Genomic DNA, 10471 nt, shown 5'->3' with positions numbered 1-10471 from the left:
AAGCCATAAACAGTTTACTGTCATTTCTATACTGTATGCCATAAATCCAAAATGAGATATACACGAAAACACTTTGCTTTTCTCGAACAAGCCAACATTTCCGTGAGGTCTTCCAGGAGTCTAATTTTGCCGGAATAAACCTGGCTGACTCCGAGTCCCAGGCTGTGCCCAACCCCCTTCTGTTTCATTAGCTACACCTCCCTTTTCACATTAAAGCCCTGATTTAATTTCAGCATGGGGAGAATGAGTCGCTAGCGCACCGGCATTCCGGTGGCAGAATCTTTTTTTTTTAAGGCCTTGAATAGCGAGAGACCTAATGACCCCCTCTAATTACACAAAGTCAATATTGTGGAATTCTAATCCCATCCCGACCCTGAGCACACTGAGAAACGGCTGCCGAGCTCCGCTGGTTCGGGAGACGCTGCCGAGTTGTTGTGATCCGTTAGGTCTGTGGCTGTAGCTCTGTGTTTTCTCGTGTGAAGAAAATTGCCTCATATAAGTGCCATCATTACCTTCCAGCAACGTGATTGCTCTTATCATTTCTCAGTATTGCATTGGTGGAATCATTTTTCAGCATTGCTCTATTTGAGGTAGTGGAGACTAGATGGTCCGATATTGTTTGAAATATGCTTTCTGTATTGTTGCTTAGCGTTCCTGTCTACATCTATATCTACAGCTACAATTATTTCCATTAGGCTGATAGTTGGCTTTTATTCTGGCCAATAAAACATATCAAAAATTGAACTTAAAGAACTGCACAAGCAGTATTATACAACTGTATTTTGCATGACTAATGGATTTTGTGAACTCAAGTGTAGCTGAGGTTAAAAAACCGTCAGAGCTAAAGCCATTAAACCTAAAATAAAATAAACATATATATATATATATCTCACATTGCCTTCTACTGTATAACATTGTTTGTATGCTTAGCTTCAGTTTACGGGTTTCTTGTCCATGGTTTATTACTTTAGTGTTAGTGTTTATTTTTGTCTTTTTTTTTTTGTCTTTGTTTCAATTTTTTGGAAGTAGTAGGTGGTTTGGTTTGTAGATTTTGGATTGGCATGTGTGGTAGGCATGTTGCATGTTTGGAGCATGTGTGGAGCATGTGGTTAAATCCCAGCATCACCAAGTTGCTATTGTCCTTTGGCCTTTATGCAAGGTGCTAAACCCACAACTGCTCAGTTGAATAAAAGAAATTAATTTGCTCTGTATAAACATGTCTGCAAAATGTCGAAAATACAGTACAAATGCATCTGCTTCCAGATTTATGTCGGAGGGGTCATGAGAGGAGGTCGTAAATTTCTTTCAATGTTCGATTTGTTTTTAACCAATTATTATGGCCAAAATCCTCTGAAAATGGTTGATTTGGAAGGGATACTACTCATGTTCCATCAAGCAACATTTAAATGAAATGTGTATGTGCTATATTAGTCTTGTTATCCTGGCACCCTGCTTTGAGTAGTTTAACAACAAAAATGGACAGAAAGCTTCTACCTCCCCTACTTCCTCAACAAAAAATGAAAGAAAAAATTGACTTTGACTCAGTAAAAACAAAACAATAAAAGAAAGATTCCATCGTGTATTTACTTGCATATTAATAATGAGAATCACTGTAAATAATGGCCTACTTTGCCAGATTTTGCCTACTTTGCCTACTTTGTCATACTTATTTAATACTTAAGTGTTACTGAGATCTATGAGAATGTGCTACAATAAGGTCATCAGTTATAGATCTGTGGGGGAAACACGAAGTTTGAGGTGATTAGAAAACGTCCATTTAGAGTTCTTTGCTCCAAAAAACCTCTGATCCAAATCCTCATTTAAAAAATGATGGCAATATAATTGACAAGAAAGCAAGAAAGAAAGATTATGATAAATAAAAAGAAAAAAAAATTATATATAATAAGAAAAAGAAAGAAAGGAAGGAAGGAAGGAAGGAAGGAAGGAAGGAAGGAAGAAAGAAAGAAAGAAAGAAAGAAAGAAAGAAAGAAAGAAAGAAAGAAAGAAAGAAAGAAAGAAAGAAAGAAAGAAAGAAAGAAAGAAAGAAAGAAAGAAAGAAAGAAAGAAAGAAAGAAAGAAAGAAAGAAAATATAATAGAAATTATGCCGTCTAAATAAAATCTGGAATGGCTCTTTACCAGAAATGCCTGGCAACATTTATAAAACTCACACACACACACACACATGCACACACACACACATGCACACATGCACACATGCACATCAGTCCAATACAATACAGCTGTCCTCCTCTGAACTGCCATAACCACAATCGGATACTGGCTTGGATTAATGGAGTTAAAAATAAAAGCAAATCCCTTTTATTGTGCGATCAGCGGATTTACAAAGGATCTCTTCCTGAAGTAATTTGTCCTTAAAGATAAGTACATTTCCCTCTGCCTCATCCTGCTTTTCCAGTATTTACTTAATAAACCCGGAAGACTGTTCAGACATTCAGTCTGTCTGATAACAGAATATATTCAGGAAAAGATTAGAGAGTAATACTGTAGCTATATTATTTTATTATGCTTATAGTGCATTAATTACACTAAGATCAATTGATGTCCAAAATATTACAGTCCCTATCGATAATCCTAACAAAAATTGTAGAATATAAAGTTTTTACTATTTAATTCCATTTGTCATACAACACATTATTTGTCAGCAAATAAGCGAGCTAAAGTTCACTTTGATGATGGCTTGAGAAAGGAAAAAGAACGAAATGATAGAAAGAAAGAAAAGTGAGCAAAATATTAGATAGTAAGGATGAAGAAAAATGGGAGATGGTATCAGGGTGACTTGTTAGCTAGCTAGTTAGCTAGCTAGTTAGCTAGCTAGATAGCTAGCTAGATAGATAGATAGATAGATAGATAGATAGATAGATAGATAGATAGATAGATAGATAGATAGATAGATAGATAGATAGATAGATAGATAGATAATACACCCGTCTGATTGTCTGGAAGTTGATATGAAAGGCACATATGAGGAAACATATCATCATTTGTAAGGCTCTGTGGGGCGATATGCGGTAGATCATCTCTGTCCAGACGGGGCGATTAGTCCACCTGTCATCGAGGTCTTAATGTCGGCTTATTAAGGTAATTAATCACGGTAATTAGTGCACGATCATTAACACAAGTCTAATGACACGTGCAAGAATAACGGCGGGTTGAACCGCAGCAGCTGCTGTCATAATGGAAATGAATTCTTCAAGGGCTCATTGTGTTTCTTGTGTGAGATACACCAGAATAATGCAGATTACATTTTTCGACATGTTTTGTGTTTTGGTGGAGAAATACACAGAGATGTTATAAGGCCAAAATTAAGTTTTTACCCGTTTTTATTGTTTTTTAGTGGTTTCCTGTGTATAAGCATAATTTTGAAATTTTTCATTCATTTTTATGTCACGGGTTTTAAAGAATTTTTATTATATTTATTTATTTCTATATCACATTTTATTGCCGTTTCGACAAATTGCACCAATAAAACCAAGGTTTAACAGCATAAAATTAAAGAAAGAAAATGATCGGTAGAAAGAAAGAAAGAAAGAAAGAAAGAAAGAAAGAAAGAAAGAAAGAAAGAAAGAAAGAAAGAAAGAAAGAAAGAAAGAAAAAAAGAAAATGAAAAATAAAAGACAAAGAAAAAATCACAAGAAGACCCAAATTAGTATTTATTCAGTTTTTTGATAAATAAAATACATTAAATTAGAATTATTTTCCCACATATTGAGTTGGTTTCATAATAATACATATCATAATGTCCTGCCACGATTTATTAATATGTAAGAGATTAAATCACATGACACTGAAGAAACAGAAACCCATACCATTGATTTATAATTAAGTTACAAATCTTTCATCACACTTCAACATCAGCATCTGCTTATTAATATTTTTCATAACTGCAAATTTTTCAGAGCAATGTAGCATTGTCTATGTTTCAATCTTCACGATGGCACATGTAGGCAGGTGTGTAATCTCCCACTGCACTTGATTTAGGGGCTGATATTGGATGCCTTCATTCCCAGAACAGAGCAGAGCAACCATTAGGCTTTATGCAGCATCACTCCTGTAAATCACAGCACTGTCAATAAGTATAGCGCTTACATATTAAAAAAAATAATAATTCTCACATTCTCACAGCCCCTGCCAGTGATAAAACTCCATCCCTGGGTGGTAGTTTGCGCATTTGTCATTCCTGTCCTCCCAGCTCAATCACTCGCAACACACACAATCATCTACTCAGCACTTTTTAAAGAGGCTATTTATCCAGGACCACCGAACTGAATATCACGCTTCGAGAAAAAGCACTTGGTACCAGTTTGAGTTTTGAGAAAATGTCTATGTATTAATGATTATATGAGTTTATACTATGTGAGGATCTTTACAGAAGAGAGCGTTGTTAAAGGTCATATTGGTGTATTTATTGTATGTGTGAGAGAAGAGAAAAAGCTCATATACTAGGGAGGAGGGATACGACGTATTATCGCTTCAATCCGATACCAAGTGCTTTTGAAGACAGTATCATCAATATCAATAGCAGTACTGATACAAGTGCTGGTATATGTGAAAGCTAATGGCATTAATACTGTTTATATATATATATATATATATATATATATATATATATATATATATATATATATACACTGAACATTGCATTTCACAAATAGTGCCCATGGTTTTCTGTTATATTAACCTCTATCTTCTGTGAAGATGTTCCACTAGATTTCAAAGTGTGCTTGTGGAGATTTGTGTTCATTCACAAACAAGGGTGTTAGTAAAGTCAGGTACTGATGTAGGTGAGGTGAGGAGGCCTGGGGTGCAGTCAGCGCTCCAAATAATCCCAAAGGTGTTCACTAGGGCTGAGATCTATAGCAGGCAACCCACAATCTTTTACTCCAAGCCATGTTTTTAGCAGATCTTCATGGAGCTCATTTATCGTGCTGAGAATATTTAATGCTAAGTATCCGAAGACATTTTTATACCATTGTGTGCCTCCAATTTTTGCAATAAGTATTTTGAGGAGGAACACATATGGTTGGACAAATCAGGCATCCCAATACTTTTGTCTATAACGTGTATGCATGTCATGTAAAATTTAAAAGACATTTTAAACATCAGTAAAGCGCCCTTCATCATCATCATCATAAACATCATCATTTCATATCTATGAACCAATTTAACATTGTTAAATGATGAATAAAGTATTGTTGTTTTTTTTTTTTACTATTCTGTGTTTTTTTTTGTTGTTTATGGATCTAATGCTTTTGTTAATGTGAACACCTCGAGTCCAACAGAAATTTCCTTTGGGTACAATAAACTGTATTTCATTTCATTCAAGCATCTCCACATTTTCAAAAACCTGCATCATCACAAATGTCCTAAAGATCCTGGGATAAAGTCATGTATTTTTTTACTTTTCTGTTTCTTTGTTCTCAGTAATAGGACAGATGACTGAGATGACTGATGATGAGATTAAAGGAAAATGATTCATTACACAATTTAGCATACATTAAAATGTCATTTATTTCATTGTCCTGCCATTTTCATGACTGCTACTTAACCACATTTAGGTGCTTATTCTATACTAAAAACCTAATAATAGAACAGTATTGTGATGGTTGAATGTATTTAATTAGTGTTTATCACATTTTATTCTGGATATAGTATCCTCATGGTTGGTGCCAATAGAGTTGCAGTAGAAGCCTAAATAAATAACTGAATAATAAACTTGATTGATTGATGAGGCTGTTATAATATTGTCATTCGATGCCTTTATTCTGTATATGCAGTCGTTGTCTGTGTATAAAATTCCAGATGTGGCACTAATGACGTTTTTTCAGAGTCCGATGCTAATGCGCACACTGAAGATCATCATAAATTGGCGTAATTCATGCAGCCCCTTAGTTAGGAGGTATTGTGAAAGTAGGGTCAGATCCGCCAAGGCTGACTGACCTGATGGATGAAACCCCACGGCGACCAGCTGGACCTCACCGCTGAGCCGTGCATGCTTTACTCTCCAGAATTTACATAACAATAGCACACTTCATTTATTACACTTCAGAAACCCTATGTGTGTGTGTGTGTGTGTGTGTGTGTGTGTGTGTGTGTGTGTGTGTGTGTGTGTGTGTGTGTGTGTGTGTGTGTGTGTGTGTGTGTGTGTGAGAGAGAGACAGAGAGTCTGATCCCTGTCAACATCCGTCTGATTTCATCTCTGCACATTTATTATTTTAAGTTCTATAAATCATTGGATTTGTGTTCATGATATATTTATACAGCAAAATAGTTCTAATGGTGAAAATCTGCCATTTTTTTTGTCCGTATGCTGAAGGGTGAACCACAGAAACAAGAGTGTAGGAGTATTGTATCCAATTATCTAATTATGTTGATAGCAATTAGATTTACCGAGTAATTAAAGGAGGTTTGTTTTGTTTTTCCCCTTTAAGTAAATTACAGCGTTTTCCTAATTGCTTACACACAATTCTCAGAAATGTAGTCCAGCTTGAGAAAATGATCACTGACGCCATGCTATCGGATTGAAATGCCTCACATACACCTTATATACTTACAGAAAATCTAACAGTCTGAAAACCCAAGTAAAAATATGTATTTTAAAAAAATATAAGTGAAGCTCATACGAAATATTAACATTTCTGTTGCTGGAATTGGTGGAATGGTGGGTTCACCCGCAACCTAGAGGCTATTTATAACAACCATTCTCCCTTATAGAATGCGTTTGAACCTGAATGTAACTCATTTACATTTATGTTTCTGTCATTTGGCAAACATAAGCCTGACAGATGTCAAATGTATAAAACTGTGCAAATGAGGGGCCTTGCTCAAAAGCCCAGCAGTGGCCACCTGGTGGTAAGAAAAAACACTGAGCTTCTACTTCCCTTTACAAGTTTATTTTTTATTATTATTTCTAGATGCATAAATTCAACCATTAACAGAAGTTTTAGATGTATTTGAGGCATAACAATTAAAATTTCATTTAACAATCACAATTGTGTGTCTGACAATTTGGAAATTCCAGTCACACTGCAGTTGGCATTGGACATCTCAGCAATTGGAACACTGACTGCATCCCAGGCCTCCTTACCTCACCAACCTACATCAGTACCTGACTTTACACACACACACACACACACACACACACACACACACACACACACACACACACACACACACACAAACAGACATATTTATATTCAGATTTATGATACACGTATTTCAAATATAAAATAGTATTTTGTAAATTGAATTTGAGAGGGAAAATGGTGTCGTTTTTTATTTAATATTTAAGTGTTTTGTATTTTTGTAGTTTTAAAATACTGTAAAAAACTTTGTAAAAAGTTCTGCATGATGACATCATCAAAAAGCGACCTCTGATTGGTGCCTACTAATATTTCAAATTGATCATTTAATAAATGCTGAAATGCTTAAATGTTTGATTTCAGCTTAAAAAGATGTCCAGCGATTGATAAATAAATGTTTGATTGCCGAATATCGTACTGTAATTGACGTAGCTGTTTAGAAAGATCATGATTTTGTATTACATGAATGACTGCCTGTCACATAATATATTATTATATTTATGATTAACAATCAAATGATTCATTAGTTAGAAACTAGTTGCTATAAATACAGGTGCCATCAGTTATGATCTGCTTATGAATGACTTGTTTGTCATTCAACAAGTGAATTAGGATGCATTATTATATTATATATTTATTATTATATTATTATATATTATTATTATTTCATATACATTATGAGTCACTCGCAAACTGTTAAACATTAAACTGTTGGTTACTTTAAAACTAACCTTCATCTGGGAGATCACAGGGATTATGTATGTGAATATTTCATCTGTTAACTGGTTGCAGATTTATTGTGTGACTCAGGGACAAGCTGCTGCTATCGAACATGGTTTACTTAATCAGGTTTATGCCCTGTCAAACACATTTGGAATGAATTGTAATGCTGACTGCACCCCAGGCCTCCTCACCTCACCTACATCAGTACTTGAGTTTACTAATATCCTTGTAGCTGAACGAGCACAAATCTCCACAAGCACACTCCAAAATCTAGTACAATATTTTTCCAGAAAAGTGGAGGTTATTATAACAGCAAATGGGGACCAAATGTGGGACGGGATGTTTAAAAGCACATACTAATCTTATGGTCAGGTGTCCACAAACTTTTGTCTATATAGTGCACATGCTCGGATTTTTCCTGCTGAATAATAAATTGTAAAGAGTTCAAAACAGTGATTTAAAATTATTTATTTTTAATCATTATTACATGAAAGAAATCATGTCACAAGAATCATGTATTAAAGCTGAATTGGATAAAAGTGAGTAATGGACAGTAGGTGGCAGTAAATTGTCCTGTTGTTGCAGCAGAAAAGTCCACTAGTGCCATCTGCAGGATTCTGCAAAAATAGGTTTTGCCTTTAAGGCCTGAAGGTGAAACAGCATGTCTGTTAATTGCTCTACCGTCAGCAGGCATTTGAAGGCAAATAATACTGAAACAAATGAGCTTAAATGCAGGCATGACAACACTGATCAAAATTTGAGAACAATTTATAAACAATTGAACAATTCTGAAATAATGTCATCTTCACTGCTCAACAGTTGAAGGAGTTTTTGTCCTGTCTATACCATGCTACCAGAACACCTTTTCCACAAAATAACTAAGGCATCATGTCCTGCATGAACACTGCGAGCTGATTGGGTGATAAACGCAGGGAAGGAACCATATGTTGTTGAAGAAGGTTCTGATAAACATTTGCATTCACTCTGCCATGTAGCTGTATAAGAGGCCCAACTCCTGCTGCAGAAAACATGCCCCAAACCATGACACTTCCTCCTCCACTTTTCACTGACTTCTTTACACACTTTGGGTTCAGTCTTTCTCCGGTTTGTCGCCGAACATAATGTTTCCCATCGGACCCAAATAAATTAAACTTGCTTTCATCACTGAAGTGAACTTTGGACCACTTCTCCTCTGTCCACACTCTGTTCCTCAGCAAAGCTTAGTCTAGCCTTTTGATTCTTTCTGCTAATGAGAGGTTTGGTCACTGCAGAGTGGGCTTTCAGTCCAAATGCTCTTAAACGTCGAGACACTGTATGACGAGACAGATCCTTACACTGTTCAGCGCTGAACTGGTGAGTAATTCCAGCTGCAGTGTGGAAACGAAGCCCATTGAGATCCTCCGCAGTATCCTGTCCTCTCTTGTATTAGTCTTCTGTGGACTACCAGCCTTCTTGGCGGACTTGAAAGAGTCTGTGATGTTGTAAAGATTCAATATTCTTGAAATCACAGATTTGGAACGACCAACTTGTCTTGCTATGGCTAATAGGGTCGTCCCTTTGGCCTTCATCTGGACAACCTGCTGCCGAAGGCTTTCAGTCACTTTAGAACGGTCCACCATCTTGCAGAGTCAGTGAAACTGGAAGTTATGCTGCCAGTTAAATAGGGGTTGACAGATAATCAAGGGAGTTAGCACAATGTACCAGATTAACAACAATAACTGGGAGGTATCTGAAAGTGTTCTTTGATTTTGATCAGTGTGTTTTCTGCAAAATAATGTTTTTTGTTGAAATGCCTTAGTTATTTTGTGGAAAAGGTGTTCTGGTAGCATGGTATAGACAAGACAAAAACTCCCTCAACTGTTGAGCAGTGAAGATGACATTATTTCAGAACTGTTCAATTGTTTATAAATTGTTCTCTAATTTTGATCGCCAGTGTGTATATAGGCCATGTTAGGAGTAAAAGGAAAATAGAGAGAAAATGTCATTTGGCAAAGCTTTAGAAAAATAAGGACCGGTTTCATGTCTCCCATTAGAGTTTCAGTAAGCAGCTGTATTAGGCATTAAACTTTATATATCATCATTACTCATAGTCAGAATGCAACGAAGAAATGTTTTATTAAGTTTTAGTTTAGTTTGGTAACTGCAGTCAGATTTCATTAGAAAACCTGAAACTGATCTCTGATGTCTCTCTCTGTCAGAAAAGCAGGTGAGTGGAGACTGGATGGGACGACCCAAATGCAGGATACGACAGGGGGATGGAGAAAACAGGCTTTAATGAAATAGCAAACTGAGCAATAGAGAAAAGGCAAAAACAAAGTAAAAAAAAAAAAAAAAAAAAACAGTCCAGGGGACTGGGACAGTGACAGGGACAGTGAACATGTACAGGTACAGGGAACAGGTACAGGGGACAGGGACAGAGACAGGTACAGGAACAGGGACAGGGAACAGGTACAGGGACAGAGACAGGTACAGGTACAGGGACAGGAAACAGGTACAGGTACAGGGAACAGGTACAGGTACAGGAACAGGAACAGGGAACAGATACAGGTACAGGGAACAGGGACAGGGAACAGGGACAGGGAACAGGTACAGGAACAGGGAACAGGTACAGGAACAGGGAACAGGTACAGGTACAGGTACAGGTACA

The sequence above is a fragment of the Silurus aristotelis genome, assembly GCF_946808225.1.
Source record: "Silurus aristotelis genome assembly, chromosome: 12".
Lineage (NCBI taxonomy): Eukaryota > Metazoa > Chordata > Actinopteri > Siluriformes > Siluridae > Silurus > Silurus aristotelis.
The sequence above is the reverse complement of the archived record's forward strand: the minus strand, read 5'-3'. Positions refer to the sequence as shown.